General features: G+C 44.0%; 1 protein-coding gene across 11 annotated transcripts in view; it reads right to left on the bottom strand.

Moving 5' to 3' along the window:
* The window catches only part of LOC122553704 (alpha-(1,6)-fucosyltransferase), a 759328-nt gene that overhangs the window by 501967 nt on the left and 237434 nt on the right, over nt 1-19927 (bottom strand). For all 11 annotated transcript variants that reach the window (XM_087989965.1, XM_043697917.2, XM_043697905.2 and 8 more), the window contains one exon: nt 7086-7173. The gene's annotated coding sequence lies outside the window, so the exon portion shown is untranslated. The remainder of the gene's footprint in view (nt 1-7085; nt 7174-19927) is intronic.

Below are 19927 nucleotides of genomic sequence, written 5' to 3'. Positions count from 1 at the left end.
TTCAGTAGTTATTGCTCAACTGCTGCAGTGCTAAGGGAAATCTTTTAAAATCTGGGACAAGATTTTTTTCATGACAGTTAAATTCATTTTCCCATTTTGTTGCAATGTGAATTGTGACATCTTTACAAGCACCTTTGTGGCTGATGTTGAAAGGGTGGTCCACTGAGAGTTTAGGTGATTACCTGCAGCCTCGAGACAAAGTTGTGTGTTTTGATCATTATTTATTCATACCAAGCCCCACACCACCTGCTACCAAGTTGCCTGCTCCCGTGACGCCGTTAGGAGGAATTATGGCAGCTTCTTGAATTTGAGTGAATGTATCTCAAACTCTGCAAACACTAATAACCACACTGGCCATAGCCCATCTGACACACGTTCACACAGGAGAACTTCCAATTGCTCAAGCTGTATTCTAGTTAGTTTTGTTATCTCACTATGTCTGCTTTTTATAGGTGCTTCACTCTAACAACTGACCTTGTTGCACAATGTAAACATTTGCTCTGCAATTTGCCCTTGACTTTCAGAGAAGTGCCTGTTCTGTATGCTTTGCACCAATTTGGAGCACTCTGGTTGAGGAGGAAACTGCGCACTGTGGAAGAGAAAGCAAGCAGGCAACTGGACAGCTGGTCTTGCCTAACTTCCACAAGGCGTGCCACATTAAGGTGCCAATGAAGCATTTGACTAAGCAGAGTTGCAGGCCCTTCCTGGGAGCAAGGACTCCAGGATCAGAGTCAGAGTCAGACAGCGTAGCAACAGGTCTTTCAGCCCACCATGCCACTGCTGACCAACAAACACCAAACTACATTAAGATTAGAGTGGTGCTGGAAAAGCACAGCAGGTCAGGCAGCATCTGAGGAGCAAGAAAATCAACGTTTCGGGCAAAAGCCCTTCATCAGGAATGAGGAAGGGCTTTTGCCCGAAACTTCAATTTTCCTGATCCTTGGATGCTGCCTGACCTGCTGTGCTTTTCCAGCACCACTCTAATCTTGGCTCTGATCTCCAGCATCTGCAGTCCTCAATTTCACCTAGCAAACTATATTAATCCCATTTGACCTGCACTTGGTCCATAGCCAACTGAAGCTGGGCATTTTAAGAAGCATTAAATCCTTCTTAGTTGTGGTGAGTGTGTGTATCTGTCTCCAGCACTCTCTCAGGCAGCACACTGCATATTTCTCCTAGCCTCTGGTAAAAAAAATTCAGTTTTCCTCTAAATCGCTTGCTCCTCACCTCAAAGCTACAGCCTCTGTCTATACCTCTCACAATGTTGTATCCATAAATCAGATTTTCCTCAGCCCCCTCTGCTCCAAAGAAAACAAACTCAGCCTATCCAACTTCTCCTTAGAATTGAGACTTTTCATCCTCAGCAACACCCTGTGTACTTCCTCTGTGCCCTCTGCAGTGCAATCACGTCCTTCCAACCGTCTGGCAACCCTGAACTGTACACAGAAGGTGGAGGTCTTGCCTATTCAGAGCCTTCATTGCTCAGCAGCGCCATCAGGGAGGCCTGGCTGCTGCAAGCAATGAACCTACCCAGGCCCAGGCTGACTGAGGGACCCAGGCCTTGGTGAGCAATGGCAGGAAGGTGGTCCAAAGGTTTTGGGCAGAGGGGTGCAGAGGGAGAAGGGAATTAAACATCAGTTGAGAGAAAAGACTTTCAGCAGGCATCTTGCCTCCACTTTCCTTCCCAGGATGATATGGTCAGTCAGGCACTAACAGCCTGGAGAACATGGCCCTCAGGAAGACTGCAAGTAGACCATGCCATGATGAGTGACCACATGCAACAGTAACAGCAGCACACGACCCTCAGGTGGTCACCCATATGCCTGCCTGCCATCAACTGAACTGGGAAAAAGGCGGGCTGACTACAGGGTCCTCCCCTACCAACAAGTTTTAACATAGACATGGGCAGTAAATGGTCACCCAACTTGAGAGCATGGGTTCCCACAGAAAATCACTTTAGTGCCACAATAGCTCAAAACAAACAATCACAGCTTTTCAGCAGGCCAGCAAAGTACTCCAACAGCACGAGGCAAGCTAGATGGTGACCTTTTGGAGCAATGAAGTCCGCATTTACATTCTCAAATTCAGCAAGGTCCGAAATTCAGCACGACAATCAAATTCAAGGCCTGAAAGAAAGCTTACGAGGAGGTGTATCACTTCCTCAGTGAGCAGAGGAGGTTAGGCCATGTAGAAAATTCTGGTTCACCACAGACAATGAACTTTAATAGGCCTTCAAGCAGAGTTAGCACTCTGTTTCCTGAGGGCACATGGCCCTGCTGCACCCCAATATCGGGCAGAACTGCACAGGGTGATGAGTGCACTGGGCACCTCTGTCAAATTGCATCGGGGCTCAACGTTTGGCCCTAGGCTTTTCAGACTTGGTTATGTTTCCATCACCCACAAAAATACTGAATGAACACCACTTCAAATTTCGTGGTTGCTACAACTCAAAACTTAAATAACATGCTGAATATCCACAAGTTACAAAGTATGCATGTCTAATATAGTGTGACTTGCTGCAGGACAGAGTTTGAGATGGCTCTTATTACAATTGACTGTTAATACAGTTAATGCTCTCACAATACTCCCACAATTGCATTTCATTGTTTCAAAGCGTCTGCCAGAGATAAGGGCAACAGCGTAATTTGGCTCCCACACTGCTTTAGCTACATAGTTCGCAACGATATAAGTAATACATTGACTGCAAAGGCAATATTTGTTTTTGACATCTCATCTTTACCCTGAATTAATGCAGCCATTAAAACAGAAACTGCCCTGAGGTCTTTTTAACTGAAGGAGTTGCTGGAATATACACCCACAATATTATCAAGCAGCAGAGTCACATTTTAGCCAGCTTCCTAAACCATGAGAAGCTGGTCTTTTTCCATTAAATTATTTTCTTAAAGTAAAGCAGAATTAGTTATTCTGCTAACTGTGTCATGAAATAACCTCGTTGCTTAGGAAGCCAAATTGAAAAATGGGAATCAGCAGCACTAAGAGAAAGAATTTATGAAATAATATTTCTCATTACCATAAGGAAAAAAATGAATGAATTGCTCAAAAGTAATCACTGACATTTTTACACCTTTATACGAAGCAGGAAGCTTTGTTAGATAGAATATTGCTGTCCTATATTTTTGCAACATATCTGCAGGATCCAACTGACCTGGAAGATAAAAGCTTCAGTCAAACAGAAACATTCACAGCACTTTCATTTCAACACCATTCTGAGAGAAAGGCCAAGTGAACACAAGCCAGAAAGAGCAAGCACATGAAATTCACTCCAATTCCCACTTAATCGCTCTTCACAAATACCACACTGCTCATTCCTGTGGGAGTATTTTGCTGTAACCTCCAGATTTACGGGTGTTAATTTAAGGTCACTTAAATAATCAATGCATTTTTACTTATTTAGTGTCCTCACAGCTGCACTCCACTCCAAGACATGCCCTCCTGTGAACACCTTGCGTTGGGCTCTTCTATCTTCAGGAGTGTCTCAGGACTGAGAAGATCTTGCTTCCAGCATCTCAGTAAGCCTTGAGAGGCTGCTAAGTCCAAACGGCAATCTGCAAACTCTGCCACATGTGGTCCCTTGAAGCATCGAGAAGATGGGCATTGTTGGGAGATTTGAGCATACGCTTTCCGATACCTCAACCAAGTCTCTCAGTGCCTTCCCAAGTGAGCCTCTCCATTTCGGTCGTTTACAAATGATGTGACCCCATGAATCGGCATGATGTTTGACTCGGTCAGGGACATTGTGGGGACACTTCTAAAGTGGTCTTCCTTGGAAGTCTTCAGCCTCAACCAATTTGTGAGCAGAGCAATTCTTTTGGGAGCCCAGTGAAAGATGGACAAACAACATGCCCTGCCTAGCAGGGTTGGTTTTGAGTGAATAGATCTGACCTCAATCCACTGCTGTTGGACTGCCTTCACTGACGCTGGATTTTTTCGGGGTCTTGCAAAGGCACCACTGATGGTACTTCTCTGGTGCGCAGAGGTGCTCACTGCAGGTTGTTCAAGTCTCCAAAGTATTGGCCAACAATAGCACGGATCCTCTATTTTGTGTTCGGAACCTTGGCAAAAAGAAACTGGCTGTCCCTCTCTTCTCGAGATGAGAAATTGGGGAGGCAGGCATACTACCATAACAGCCCATCCTCATTCAAACAAGGATCTCAGCATTGAAGTACCAGTTGGAATGTTTCTCTAAGGAATCCACAGATCAGGTGTGCACGCAGGGGTGTCACAAACTCCAGTGGGGAAACGGTTTCAAAGTAAAATCTAGCCCACAGTAACAGCCAATTCACTGGCCAAATAAGTCAGAGCCAGCACTCAGAGCCCTCAAATATGTCACTGGACAGCTTTGCTAAATGCTACCTCTTCCCCAATCCAAGAGGTTCTGAGGCCAATTCAAAATTGGGACTATGTTGGAACAGACTAACACACACGTCTCAAACAAAACACAACTGAGATGCTAAAATTAAACTGACCAACTCCGCCCAACCTAGACTATGCCACAGTTCGTAGGATGCGTTCATTGGCACCTTCACTGGAATTGGGAAGCAGACTTCCCAGCTAACTTGAAAGTAGTGTGCGTGGGAAGTGGGAAACTTCAGTTATGACATTTAAAAGATCAGTGTTCCCTTTCAAGTGTCAGCAGGTGTGCAGAATTGTAGATCAGCATTGAACCTTCAGAGAGACTAAATACCACATCAAATGGTGACTTCAAAATGTCACCTCTCAGACTTCATAACTTCTAGTGTGAGTGGGCGGAGAGTCAGAGAAGGGAGTGCTCTTTTCAAAGACAGTAGGGAAAAACAGAGCCCAAATCTTCAATGAGTTCAGTCTTCAGAAACTGCAGCAGAGAGAAAAAAAAAACATTTGATGTCATGCAGCTTTGGTTGCCAAGGCTCAGAACAAGAAATGGTGCTCACGGAACCCAACACTATTGTGAACACTGCTGCTGTTGTGAGGGTTAAGTGAGAGTGGCCTGGGAAACGCAAAGCTGCAGACGTGTGCAGAGAAGAGTTTCGTGACAATACAAAGACAGGCAAACAACAGACAAGTGACCATCCCTGCTTTATCATGGATTGATTATAAAGACCCAAGATTACTCTGCACTTATATAGCTGTCCCACCATTCAATCAGACCAGTGGCCAAAACATACCTCAACTCCATTTCCCTGTTCTGCATTATCACCCTCACCCCACCCATCAGGGGAAGGAATTTCTTGAGCCTGCCGAATCATTCAAAGTACTCAAAGTTAAATTCTTCCTATCTGGTAAAATATGGAATAAACTGGTGAAGGTAACATGATGCTAACTTTCAAAAAAGGAATTGGATTAAAGGGGAGAAGTTATTATTTCTTTTCCAGAGTCAAAATAGACCCAGGGCCTGACTTACTGATGGTGGTTTTTTTTGTGATTCAGTAGAAATGGTTTTAAGCCCCAAGATCTACTGTGTATGAAGTGCTAAAAAAATCTCAAGCATAAACATAACTCAGCTCAAACCTGCTGACTTCGACCCAGTTTCAATGGCTGCAGAACAAAAGATGCTCAGGAGTTAAATCAGTCCTTTAAAAAGGAGGCGACATGCAGATTATTTTGTGACATTTCTACTTATGAACATCTTCTGTCCTCAGTTAGAAACCTGACAGGTAAAAGATAGCACCATGAAGAGAGTGCCTTTCCAGCACTGTTTGAGAGCTAGGAGGATTTAACTAATCCAACACCTCATCCCTTGTCATTACAACTTGTCCAACTCCTCATGTCCTTTTCCCTCCCAACCTGCCAAGTCTCCACTCAGACGCCAATCCCTCCACAATCACCAACCTTCCTTCTAATGACTGTTGGCCCAATTCTGTGATATGTCAGCTGCCCACTCCACCAATAAGCCTACCTTTTAAATTTCCTGAGTACACAGAAACTGTCACAATTTCTACTCCAGTCCAAGAGCATGCCTCAGTAAATATCAGTGCTTTGAATATATTTTCATCCTTCTACAGGTAAAGAAATGCAACAATCTTATAAATAATCCTTCAGACCTGGCACCACTTTCTTGGTACAACTATGTCACATCTGTTCAAAAGCCAGCATCAGTTCAGTATTCAAAACTGAATGACATCTGACCAATGTTCTGAACTACTGAAATATTATTCCCTCACTGTTCTATCCCAACCCCTTGAGGAAAATTGTCACTCTAAGTAAATCATAGCTTTCCACAGAAATCAATGACAGAAGTTGGGTTCCTCCAGACATTTCTTGCTGAGAAAAACAATGTAAACATTGCTGTGCGTTAGCTGCTGAAATAACTTGCAAAATAAACAACAGCATTAATTCTGAAAGGAACACTGTCCAGTTGGGTACTTCACAGGAGAAAATAACACTAAAACAGTACTCATTCCTAAATGCCTACATTCAATATTGTAGTGTGTAACGAAATACAGTTTAGCCTTAACAATTCATACTTCCACACACTGTGTCTGAGACAATATCACCAAGAGTGAGGGCACTCAGGGCAAAGAACCAAATAGAAAATTATAGCCTCACCAACCATAATAATCCAACTCAAAGAAGAAAAGTGAAGACGTGCTTATTCTTTTTCACTCCACCAACCCAATAACCCCTCCCCATTAACCTCTGCCTGATATCTATCCCAAAATCTGAGGGGCAATTTCTTGGTGAAACGTGTAGTATTTAAAATTTTGTTGGAGTCCACACTTCAGATCGTTATTACTGTTGTCCACGCAGAGGCCTTTTCTCTCAATTTTCTGTCCATGAAGTAAGAGGCATTTATGTTGTCCCAAAACAGTTGGCCACTGCTGTCACACTCAAAGCATTCCTTTAACCTTACAAATATTTGTTTTCTTTCCATCCAAGTCCAAACAATAATCATATTTCAGAAATAATTCCAAGGTTATTTGGAGAAATAGTTACAAAAGACATGAATTTTTTTTTGGTTACGCCCAAGTTCAAAGCTCCCTGCCATTCTAGATTTGAGGTTTTTCAAACTTGTCAACACAGTAAGTTAACTAATATTTTACCATGAAGCAGCAATGAAAGCACCTCAAAGAGGATGAAAATTTTACCTTAACGTCAGATGATCAGGTGAAGAAGAAATAGTTTCAGATTCACACCGCTGGCTCAAATCGTTTCTTTTCACATTCTCTTCATTTGCTGCAAAATTGAAAACATACATGAACAACTTTACCACTCAGAGCCCAAATGATTTTCAACAGGGTAAAATACATATGTCGCCATAGCTAGAATCCATCTGACTATGGACAGGTGCCAAGTGGTTTTAGCCTGACTACATGCTTTGACAGTTATTTATTCACCAATATGATTCAATGTCCTCAAAGTTGTGCTTTTCACCTGCAGATAAATTTTATAACTCTTCTCTATAAATCATCAATAAATTCCCCACACTTTGAAGGTCTTGCAGTGTGCTCTACATGTGGACTGAAGGACGTGGTGTGTCGAAAAGGACAGCGGTAGCATGCTCGGCTTCACCACAGACAGTCAGATTTACTCTTTGATGGCAACAAAGTAAATAGGAAACAAAAGGAGATATTTCTATTTTAAAGGAAAACAGTGGAAGTTTGTGGAACAGATTGCCAGCATTGATGAAAAACTCAAAACTTGGAGCTCTTAATGCACCTCAAGGATCACCATGTGCTCTTGCCAACAAAAGATGAACCCAGGAGGAAAACAAATCATTCAAAACTACACAGGAACAGCAAATGGATTGAACCAACATGTGCTGGGAACAACCGATAAATCCAACCCAAAATTATTTTTGCCCCCAGTGCTATCACAAGATTTCAGTTGCAACTTATATGCAGACGAGAGTCAATCTGTCAACTGAGGACTGACTAACAATCTGCTGCAACCATCGAGTACTGCAAGTTCTTCTGCTTCATTACCAATTTACATTTGCGAAAACAAGGTGACTAATAGACTTCTAGCTGACATGGTATTAATGTTCCATCTGCAACATTTCAAGTACGTATTTCACAGGTCGGTAAAAACAATCATTTCCAAAGTGAAAGACCACTTGGATGTGTAAGTCTGCTCATTGTCCCACTTTGCATTGAAGTCCTTTCTCATAAAACAAAATTACACAGAAGACATCCCATACAACATTTGCAGCACCGCTGCAGGTCAAACTGTATGCAAATACACACGAAATACAAGAGATGCGGCTGGGATTAGAAAATGGAACTGGTGCACACTTGAATGCAAGATGCCTGCACCGTCAATCCCGGTTTGGCTGCAGCCTTCCCTTCAAACCCTGTCATTCTTTCATTTCTATACCAACACAGGCCACTTCAAGGCATCAATACTGGGAAAGCTGCAGATCAGCAAGCTACAGTGCTGCTTGACTTCACACGCATTTGGAGAATCAGGACAAGATCAGTGAAAAAGAATAGGAAGAGGAGCTGGAAGCAAATCAATGAGCCCCCAGCCTGGCTTTGGGAAATTTCCTGGAGAACAGAGCCCTGGATGCAGCACATGGGTGTCCTCCCTCACTCATTCAGTTGTGCAACATCACTCGTGCAGGTCAAAGGAGATGCTGGGGATGGAATCCAGGATGAGACTCGAGGAGAGATAATACTAGAAGAGCAGACCAAGAATTGGGGGTGCAGGGAAAGGGGCGGTGAGCAGTGCAGGGAGAAAACCAGGAGAAGGGAGCGAGAGAGAGAGAGAGAGAGAGAGAGAGAGAGAGAGAGAGAGAGAGAGAGAGAGAGAGAGAGAGAGAGAGAGAGAGAGAGCGCGCGGGGGGGGAGAGCGCGCGGGGGGGAGAGAGAGCGCGGGGGGGGAGAGAGCGCGCGGGGGGGGGGAGAGAGAGCGCGGGGGGGGAGAGAGCGCGCGGGGGGGGAGAGAGCGCGCGGGGGGGGAGAGAGCGCGCGGGGGGGAGAGAGCGCGCGGGGGGGGAGAGAGCGCGCGGGGGGGGAGAGAGCGCGCGGGGGGGGGAGAGAGCGCGCGGGGGGGGGAAGAGAGCGCGCGGGGGGGAGAAGAGAGCGCGGGGGGGAGAAGAGAGCGCGGGGGGGAGAAGAGAGCGCGGGGGGGAGAAGAGAGCGCGGGGGGGAGAAGAGAGCGCGGGGGGGAGAAGAGAGCGCGGGGGGGAGAAGAGAGCGCGGGGGGGAGAAGAGAGCGCGGGGGGGAGAAGAGAGCGCGGGGGGGAGAAGAGAGCGCGGGGGGGAGAAGAGAGCGCGGGGGGGAGAAGAGAGCGCGGGGGGGAGAAGAGAGCGCGGGGGGGAGAAGAGAGCGCGGGGGGGAGAAGAGAGCGCGGGGGGGAGAAGAGAGCGCGGGGGGGAGAAGAGAGCGCGGGGGGGAGAAGAGAGCGCGGGGGGGAGAAGAGAGCGCGGGGGGGAGAAGAGAGCGCGGGGGGGAGAAGAGAGCGCGGGGGGGAGAAGAGAGCGCGGGGGGGAGAAGAGAGCGCGGGGGGGAGAAGAGAGCGCGGGGGGGAGAAGAGAGCGCGGGGGGGAGAAGAGAGCGCGGGGGGGAGAAGAGAGCGCGGGGGGGGAAGAGAGCGCGGGGGGGGAAGAGAGCGCGGGGGGGGAAGAGAGCGCGGGGGGGGAAGAGAGCGCGGGGGGGGAAGAGAGCGCGGGGGGGGAAGAGAGCGCGGGGGGGGAGAGAGAGCAAAAAAACAGCAGGCGGATCAGACAGCAATATGAAGACCTCCTGGAAAGAGGCAGAACTGATCCAGAGTAAAAGGTCAGGGATGCCAGCAGAGGCTGGTGGGAAAGACAGCGCGAGAGAGTGAGGGAGAGAGTGAGTGAGTCATGAAAGCTAGCAATAGTAGTGGCCAGGCAGAGCTAAGAACTTGGACACTGACCTTTTTTGGTGCCACAAAGGTGACACTAACCATAGAGGCCTCCCACTTTCAGCTCAAGAGGGAAGTATATTCTTGGCACCCATTCCTGAAGGCTCCAGCTTAAAACGGGAGCTCCCAGCACTGCTGTATGCTGGCTGGCCTTTGGTAATGGAAAGCAGAGGTGAGGTGAGGTGAGGCTTGAAGCAAAAGGCCTGTTAGATGCAGCATAGCTGCTCTCAGAGACACAGAAATAGATTTCAATCTGCAATCAACAATTCATTCAAGCTTTTGAAGTAATTAGTTACTGGGCACTTAAGGACTTCACTTTTGTTTTATTGTATTTCCTCTCCAGAAAATTGTGGAGGAATATAAAAAGGGGGACTTGGAGAGCAATTGAAAGACAGATTTACTTTGGACTGTGCTGCAATTCAATTAGAGCACTTTAATTTTCTGGATGAATTCTGTAGCAATCTAATCCTTTTCTCCACCCATGAGTGTGCTTCATTCACCACCACCTGCCAGCTAAGAGCACAGTTCGGGGCATTAAGAGGGAATGATGACGAATAACTACATCACCAACGAAGAGAGGACTGCAACAAGACATTTTTCTTGAATGCTTTTCGGCTCATTCAGTAGGAAGTGTCGACTGAAATGACTTAAACAACATGCAGTTTACATGCCTTTCCCAAATAAAGGTTTGAAACTTACATGCAGTGAGTATCACTTTCATGTTTCTAGTTTGTCATAACGGCACACATCGTCCAGCTAATCGCCAAGGCCTTAACACAGTAGTGGTGGGTTCCATTAGGTTCAAATGTAATGAGCAAAACAACAGGTCACAACCATTCCTTTGACTGGAAAAGCGATAATTCTTTCCAATTGGTAATAGCTAACTAATCAGCAACCATTATCAGGCAGGAGCCTTTCTTGATGAAGGGCTCCTGCCCGAAACATCCATTCTCCTGCTCCTTGGATGCTGCCTGACCTGCTGTGCATTTCCAGCACCACTCTAATCTTGACAGCAACCATTATTAACTGTTTCCAAGTGGGAAAGGCCCAAAACTGCCAGGTAACTGCAATCAATTGTTACTAACTAGCGTAACATGCTGAATGGCAACTTGGTTCACCCATTCCAGTGAAACGGTTTTTCTTTCTCTCTCCTGGGTCAGGATCATGAGGAATGCTCTATTCCTGCTATGCATTGAAGCATGTGTATTTTTCCAATTCTGACCTCCAACACCAACACTTCACTTGAACTGTTAAGGGTCACATTGAAAACACTGGGAGGCAAAGGGTATGGGGCAGAGGGACTTTGAGGTGATCACATTATTTCCTTCCTCTTGCAGATGAGCCAGCCTAAACTATAAACTGAGCCATTCCACCACCAGTAGGGAGTGCCACACAGGTGTCCTTGGGAATCTACTGGGCCACATTTTCCATAAAGCTTTCATTTAATTCAATTTTTTTTTGTTATGCAACAGTACAGTCAAAACAGATGGCGAGGCTCATAAAATTTAAAATTGCATGCCCCACATTCAGAGATGTGGGGATAGAAGAGACAGCCAGTGCTAGGGCCATGAATGAATGGTATGAGCCCAGAAGCTATTACATGCCATAGTCATACAGGAATGTTTAACAAGTTAACAATTAAAATAGACAGTGGAGACATGCTGCATAAAGATATTACCAATCTAAATTATTTAAATGAAACAGAACACTGCAACTATTAGAATAGTGGATAAAAGAATACCACACAAATAGATCAAATATTGACATGCTATTCATCAGTGGCTGCATGTTGCATATCACTGGGCGAATTTGTGCAGTCATTTGTAGATTATTATTGTAACACACCAGTATCATGCAAGCTTCCAATCTGTAACCATCTCAAGCTCCATCCACAGTGCTTGTACAGTGCATCAACAACATTTCTTAAAATTCTGGTGACCCTACCCTGCCATTGTGCAGCATTCTTTCATTTGAACATGCCATTGTGAAGCAATTTGTGTTTTTTTTCTGCAGCCACAGAGCTGTATAACTATAAACTCTTGCTTTAATGACAATGGTCAACTCAGAGCAGATCAGAAACCTACCCTTTCTCCCTCCCACCCCTCCCACCCCAGCTGCACTGTCCCGTTAATGGAGCAACAGTCAGAGCAAAGTGCAAATGATGGGTTCTCTTTCTTGGTTCAGCTGTGTCATGCTGTGATTATATTGGGAAATAAATTAGCTGAACGTCAACTGGTGTGAAAAGTGGCCCAGTAAATGTGCAACCATTCAACCACAATGAATAGCAGCAATTAATCTGAATATTTATTGGCGAATAATAATCTGTAGATTGGTATGGACACGCAGGGAAACCAATCCTAGTGTGTGCTCAAATTATTGAATCTTGTTTAATGTAATTACACCAATTGAGAAGTCTTTTTAATTCACTGTAAATGAGAGAGATTTGCAAACTGCATTTCGCATATGTAGAGACACATCAATGCGTGTATTAATGAAGCCAAGAGCACAGAGCTCTGGCATATCAGAAATGCCACCTTTATGGTTGCTGGAAGCACAGTAAAATTTGGATTAGGCATTTGAGGTGCCAACAAGGTTGGATAGAAGAGGGGGATAAAGAGGCAGACACCATTAGTAACACGGCAAAACAAACGTCTGGCAGAAGTATCAGGGAAAGATAAGGGTCAGCAATTAACACCAGAGAAACAGAGAGCCCCATTACACTCAAACACTGAGAGGAAGAGCAAATCGAAGGGAAGGTGGTAAAGCGAGGTTGGAAGGGTGCACTAATTCCTTTCCCTTCCCTCCATTGGTCAGAACAAATCTTTAATTTAAGTACAGTAGCAACATGGCCAATTATCAAGTTTTTGGTCTATATCTGGTTTAATATTAGAAATGAATCCGCCAGACTTAATTCACCAACCCAGAATAATTAATTAGCTTCTTACAAAGAAAACTTACTAAACAAACATGCAGATATTACCCAAGAAACGCTTACATTCCAAACATAACAAGGCAAATGGTCAAATGCACAGCAGTACAGCAAATGCGATCAAACAGGTCATATGAATTTCTCAACAATTCCCCCACCAAGACATTGGTGATACTGTGTATCAGGAAATCTCATTAAAACGTCACAAGAAATGGTTGTTCACTTTCAATGACTTAGCCTTGAAAGTCTTTTAAAAGCTGTTTGGTCATGGACTGATCACACCCTAGACTCAGGGAAGGAGATGGAGCGACTATGTTCCAGTGGATTCATGAAAACAGCACTCCAGCACTGCCTCACAAGCACACCTCCAGCTTTTCACAAGCAGTAAGCTTCACCAGGCCACTACTGTCTTAGATTGATTTCCTGAGGCCTCATCCAGCTCAGCTGCACACAACCAGGACTGTGTGGGTGAGCTTTCAGCTCTCACTCTCTGTTCTAATGAATTATTAATTATGCATCAGTTTGCTTCAAGCCCTTCACAGTCCCTATAAGTTCTCTAAATCCTCACTACAAAGAGCTATTGCAACTGCTCTGACTTTCCAGAGCCCCAATTACATTGAACCCATATGGTTTAGCTGCCTTTAGCAGCACAGCCATCTCCAAATATACTCCTCTTGTCTCATTACCTGCCACCTTTGAACCCAGTGACACCAAAGAATATGGAATGATCTCTGCAAACCCTTGCCACAAGCCCTGCCTCTCTTGTTGGCAGAATTGAATGTAACTAATCTTTCAAATAATCAAATGGTACAAACTCACTGGAACTCTATTCTTTAACTCTTGTCATTTTCATAGAAAGTTGGTTTACAATATAAATTGCATTAATCACACCAGCAATAATAAATGCAGGGTACAGTTGTCACATGAACAATGGGGTCAGGGGTCAGCTAAAGAGCAGGCAGAGAATGGGTGGACACAGACAACGTACCCTGAATGCACAGACACAAAAGTTGGATACAGTGACTACTTTAGCATTGGCAGAATAAGTTTGGAATTTATTTTACTTAGTTCTTGGGTGAAATTCATGTCAAACCTATTATACTGTCTCGTAAGAAGCTTGAATCCAATTCTGTACCATTGGGATTCCCTGTCAATTGTTTTACACCCGAGAGGCTAACACCCATTATGTGTGGCCTTAATTTCGAAACAAAGAAGCAAATATACTTGGAAAAAGTTAAAAGGATATCTCCATAGAGTTCCAGGGAGGTGGAGGAGAGGATTGGCAACATGATTCTGGGTAGGAGTGAAAGGAACAGGGTGGTCTTTGTGGGGGATTTTAACCTCCCCAACATTGACTGGAAATGCTGTAACTCTAGGATGTTGGATGGATCAGTTTTTGTCCATTGTGAACAGGAGGATTTTCTGACCCTGTATGTCGAAGGGCCGACAAGAGGGGAGGTCACACTGGATCTGGTGCTTGGTAATGAACCAGGCCAGGTGTTTGATTTAGTGGTAGGTGAGCACTTTGGACAGAGTGATCATAATTCAGCTACGTTTGGTCTAGCAATGGAAAGGCATAGGTACATGCCAAAGGGCAAGAGTTATTGATGGGGCAAGGGTGATTATAATGAGATTAGGCAAGACTTAGGATGCATAGAATGGGGTAGCAAAATGCAGGGGATGGGGACAATCGAAGTGTGGAGCTGATTTAAAGAACAGATAATGAGAGTCCTTGATAGGTATGTCCCTGTCAGGCAGGGAGTAAGTGATAAGGTAAGGGAACCGTGGTTTACTGCAGAAATTGCATCTCTTGTTAAGCGGAAGAAGGAGGCTTATGTGACAATGAGAGGAGATGGTTCAGATGAGGCAATGCAGAGTTACAGATTAGCTAGAAGGATTTAAAGAGAGAGAGTTAAGAACAGCAAAGAGAGGACATGAGCAGTCTTTTGAAGGTAGAATAAAAGAGAATCCTAAATCTTTCTATAGGTATGTGAGGAATAAAAGGATGATTAGGGTAGGAATAGGGCTAGTCAAAGACAGAAGTGGGAAGTTGCGTGTGGACCCTGTGGAGATCAAAGAGGTGCTAAACGAATATTTTTCATCGGTTTTCACTCAAGAAAAGGATAACATTGTAGAGGAGAAGAATGAGATACAAGATATTAAATTAGAAAGGACTGAGGTTAGCAAGGAAGAGGTGTTATCAATTCTGTAAAGGAGTGAAAGTAGATAGTCCCCTGGGCTGGATGGGACCTATCTGAGGATTCTCTGAGAAGCTAGGGAGGAGATGGTGGAGCCTTTGGCTTTGATATTTGAGTCATCATTGTCGACAGGTTTAGTACCAGAGGACTGGAGGATTGAAAATGTTGTGCCCTTGTTCAAGAAGGACAGTAGAAATGATCCAGGTAATTATAGACCAGTGAGCCTTACATCTGTTGTAGGAAATGTTTTGGAAAGGATTATAAGAGATAGGATTTATAATTGAGCGTGATTTAGCAGTTTGAATTAGAAACTGGCTTTCTGAAAGTAGGCAGTGAGTGGTGGTTGATGGAAAATATTCAGCCTGGAGTCCGGTTACCAGTGATGTGCCACAAGGATCTGTTTTGGGACCACTGCTGTTTGTCATTTTTTCTAAATGACTTAGACACAGACATAGATGGATTGGTTAGTAAGTTTGCAGATGACACTAAAGCCAGTGGTGTAGTGGACTGTGTGGAAGAATGTTGCAGGTTGCAGGAGGACTTGGAGAAACTGCAGAATTTGGCTGAGAGGTGGCAAATGGAGTTCAATGCAGCTAAATGTGAGGTGATACACTTTGGGAAGAATAACTAGAAGGCAGAATACTGGGTCAATGAAAAGATTCTTGGTAGTGTGGATGTGCAGAGGGATCTTGGAGTCCATGTACATAGATCCCTGAAAGTTGTCACCCAGGTGGATAGTGCTGTTAAGAAGGTATACAGTTTGTTCGATTTTATTGGTAGAGGGATTGAGTTACACAGCCGTTATGTCATGCTGCAACTATACAAAATGCTAATGCGGCCACACTTGGAATATTGTATACAGTCTGGTCGCCCCATTACAGGAAGTGCATGGAAGGATTGGAAAAAGTGCAGAGGAGATTTTCCAGGATGTTGCCTGGTCTGGAGGAAAGGTCTTATGAGGAAGAGTCTTTTGAGGAAAAGCTGAGAGACTGGGTCTGTTCTCATTGGAAAGAAGGCGGCTAAGGGGGGATTTGATAGAGACATACAAGATGATCAGAGGAATAGATAGGGTAGACAGTGAAAGTCTTTTTCCTAGGATGATGACATCAGCTTGTATGAGGGGGCATAACTACAAATTGAGGGGTGATAGATTTAAGAGAGATGTCAGAGGCAGGTTCTTTACTCAGAGAGTGGTAAGGGTGTGGAATGCCCTACCTGCTAATGTAGTCAACTCAGTCACATTAGGCAGATTTAAACAATCCTTGGATAAGCACATAGATGATGATGAGATAGTCTAGGGGGATGAGCTTAGATGAGTTCACAGGTCAGCACAACATGGAGGGCTGAAGGGCCTGTTCTGTGCTATATTGTTCTATGTTCTAAACATCAACTTGTTTAAAGTTGAGCAAAGCCATTAGTGAATGCATCATCACAATGTTTCCCAGTTAAGCAACATGCTAAAAATACAAACAGTGCTCATTTGGTGTCATGGTAATGGCCCTAACTGTTGACTATGAGGCCCAGGTTCAAGTCCTGTCTACTCCAGAGGTATGTTACACCATATCTGAACAGGTCGGTTAAATACCTAAAGAAAGATGCAAACGCACTCTGTGTGGGAGATACAGGTAGCTCTGCTATAAAGCGATGGTTACATTCTTGTGCAACCCCGCGTTGTAGAATAATCACACTTTAGAAACAGAACTTAAAGTATCGGCAATGTAATCACGCTACAACTAACACAAGTTTTAAAAGTTTGTGATATCGAAACAGCATCCCCTATTCATCAATCGCAGGACAGCAAATTCATTGACAAAATGCATGTTGTAACAGATCAACCTCTGCACCATCTTTAATGATACCAAACTATTCTCTCCTGAACTTGCTTGACAGCAGTGGTTTACATCATGATAGCTGCACAGATGGTGCCTGGTGACCTTGGAAACCATTTCTCAGGAATATGACCAAGGTCATGAGTATCTGGAATGATTGAGACATGAGTATCAGGAGGACTTAAGACATGTTCAGAAACCTTTGATCACAAAACATCCACAACGTGAGGGGACGTCACTGAGCAGCCCGTGTCACGGTGCAGTTCTCAGTTACGTTTTGAGTCTTGCCTCTTAAATAACTGCTCACAAAGTATCGGCTTATTATTGCATTGGCTATTGCAGAGTGATCATTTGAGATTTGGTGTTCTTGCATTTGTCCTGAAAAAAAACCCTAAACACGTCTCTAGTTTGAAGTGATTCTCAAGTACTTCAGTGGTTGCAGAAGCTTAGCAAGGACTTACACAAAACAATGATCGCCTGAGCATGGAGGAGTGAACTTTGAATTTCTTATGCAGAATACATATTAATAGGGGTGGGATCAATGAATGGCAATGAGCAATTAAAGAGGAGCAGTTAAGAGTCCAGAAAGTACTGGAATATCGGAGTGTCAGCAGTGAGCTGTTCAATTTCACTGCGTTTATGAGAAGCCTTTGTGTGGACTTAAAAAGGAAAATTCTGCCGAAACAGTTGGAGCACAGAGTAGATGTTTTGAAGCACTTAGACTAAAAGCTGTCATCCACATAGGCACTGGCGTCATTTCTCAATAGACGTTGTCAAGTGTCAGAGAGCTCTGCAATCCCTCAACGTTTAGATAATCTTCTTGTTTACTCTTCCTGTCAAAATGGGCAGTATCACAATATGGAAATTTTTTTTGCCACACCTTTGCCCAGCACTTGACCTATTTAGATTCCTTTGTAGTCTCCTCATATCCTCTTCACAATGACAGTGTGGGAGAGAGGGAAACAAAAGGGGGTTCTGGACACAAGCAGAACATAGTCAGTTATGAAAAGCGACTAACGATCGTAGCATGGATGAGGATCTAAAGGAGGAGAGTGCCAAACTCAATGGAGGAAATGCCTCTGAAAGGTGGATGCGCTAACATTCTTGAATCAGGCAACTACACCTACTACCAACAAAAGTTGATGTTGCTGCATTACAAATAATAGGCAATCAAAGTTCATATCCTTACCTTCAGAGGTTTGGAAGATAGTGCAAGAAGCTTCAACATCTGACTAGCAAAGAGAAATAAACACAAGCCCAGCAACATTTTTTTAAAAAGGATAGTGGGGGGGGGGGGGAAGAAAACAAAGAAAGACAGCAAAATTAACAGTCAAAAAACAGGCAAACTTAGGGGTCAATTATAGAGAGAAAAACAGCAGCAAGAGAAAGATAGAAACACAAAATATGTGGAGAACAACAACCACAGGGAAAAAGATAAAGTTAAATATTAACAAAACAACGTGTGAAGGAGAATTCCAGTCTTTTACTGAAAGAAACACCAGTCGGTTTTAGTCACCTTTTTCCCACCTGAGAAACCATGTGATCAAAATTAAAGAAACGAGCAAACTATATCTTTTACTAAACAAAACAGGAGTCGATCCTACCTAAACACAATCAGGACGTGATGAATAATAAAGGCAGCAGGGAAATTTATCAAACAGAGAGCATTTGTTCCAAGAAGAAGAAATTGCATTTCTCCAAGTGCTAACAGTTCCCTGACACTGGGCTATTTAAGCCTGGGGATTGCGTGGTCCTCAGACACAGCTCTCACAGGTGTCATCCTACCTTTTGAGGAAGGTCCAAGCTTGTGGCAGTAATTATCCTTGGACTTTCTGTGTTGCTCAACAATATTTGCAGAGCTGCTGAGGTAAGGAATGTGTTAGGTTCATTTGAAAAACATCTTGCGCCTTGATATTGCATCACTTCCTGCGATGAAGAACACTGTATTTTAGCAGCATGTCACACAGTCAGACTCCATTCCTTCTCGGAACATATGGATCAGGAGTAGAAGTGGGCCCTGGAGCCTACTCTGCAATTTAAGATCATCGTGGTCAGCAGATGACTCCTCAATCCAGCCTATCTTTCCTGCATATCCTTCCACCTTTTTTGCTTACAAAGAATCTATCAACCTCTGCCTTAAAGATATTCAAAAAATACTCTATCTTTTGAGGAAGAGATTGTTCAAGACTCTCAACCATCCAAAACAAAACCTCATGTCGGTAGTCAGTGGGCCTCCCTTTATTTTTAAGCAATGACTCCCAGTTCATGGCTTCCCGTAAGATAAAACATCCTTACTACATCCACTCTGTTAAGACCTCTCAGTGCCTTAAGTCCTTCAATGAAGCTCCTTCTGACAGTCCAGCATTTAGAAAATAGCCTAGCCTAGCCTAACTAACATTTCCTCCTAAGACAGCCTGCCCATTGTAGCTCACAGTTTAGTACACCTTCTCAGAGTTGCTTTCAACATCATTCCTCAAATGAAGTGATAAATGCCATATCCTAGATGCAGTCTCACTAGCAATCTGTGTAACTAAAGCACAACCTGCCAACTTTTGCTTTCAATTCCCTTCACAATGAACATAACATTCTATTCATTTTCCTAATTATTTACTCTACTTTCATATCAATCTTTTGCAATTTTACACACTCAGACATCCAGGTATTTCTGCATCTCAGAGACTTGCCCACTATGCATCGACCATAATGCCATTCTAAACCAGTCCCCTCAGTCTGTACATGGTTGATATCCCTCTAATCCCTCTCTGTTCATGCACATTTCTAAATGCCTCTTATTGTATCTGCTCCTACCATCTCCCCTAGGAAGAGCTCAAGACATCTCCTACCCTGCGTAAAGAAATTGCCTCACACATCTCCTTTAAACTTTCCCCCCTCACCTTAAATCTACACCTCATAGTATTTGATAGTTCCATCCTGGGAAAACAACTTTGATTATCCACCCTATCCATGCAGCTCAATTTTATACGCCGCTATCAGATCACCCTCAGCCTCTAATGCTCTAGCAAAAGCAATCCAAGTTTGTCCTTACAGCAAATACACTCTAACCCAGGCAAAAGTTTGGGAGAACTCTTTTGTACCCTCTCCAAAGCCTCTACATCCTTCCTGTAGTGTAGCTACCAGAACTGTC

The sequence above is a fragment of the Chiloscyllium plagiosum genome, unplaced genomic scaffold (genome assembly GCF_037043375.1).
Source record: "Chiloscyllium plagiosum isolate Xiang-an unplaced genomic scaffold, Cpla_swu_hap1 HiC_scaffold_8, whole genome shotgun sequence".
Lineage (NCBI taxonomy): Eukaryota > Metazoa > Chordata > Chondrichthyes > Orectolobiformes > Hemiscylliidae > Chiloscyllium > Chiloscyllium plagiosum.
This window is presented reverse-complemented; position numbering and strand designations above follow the sequence as displayed.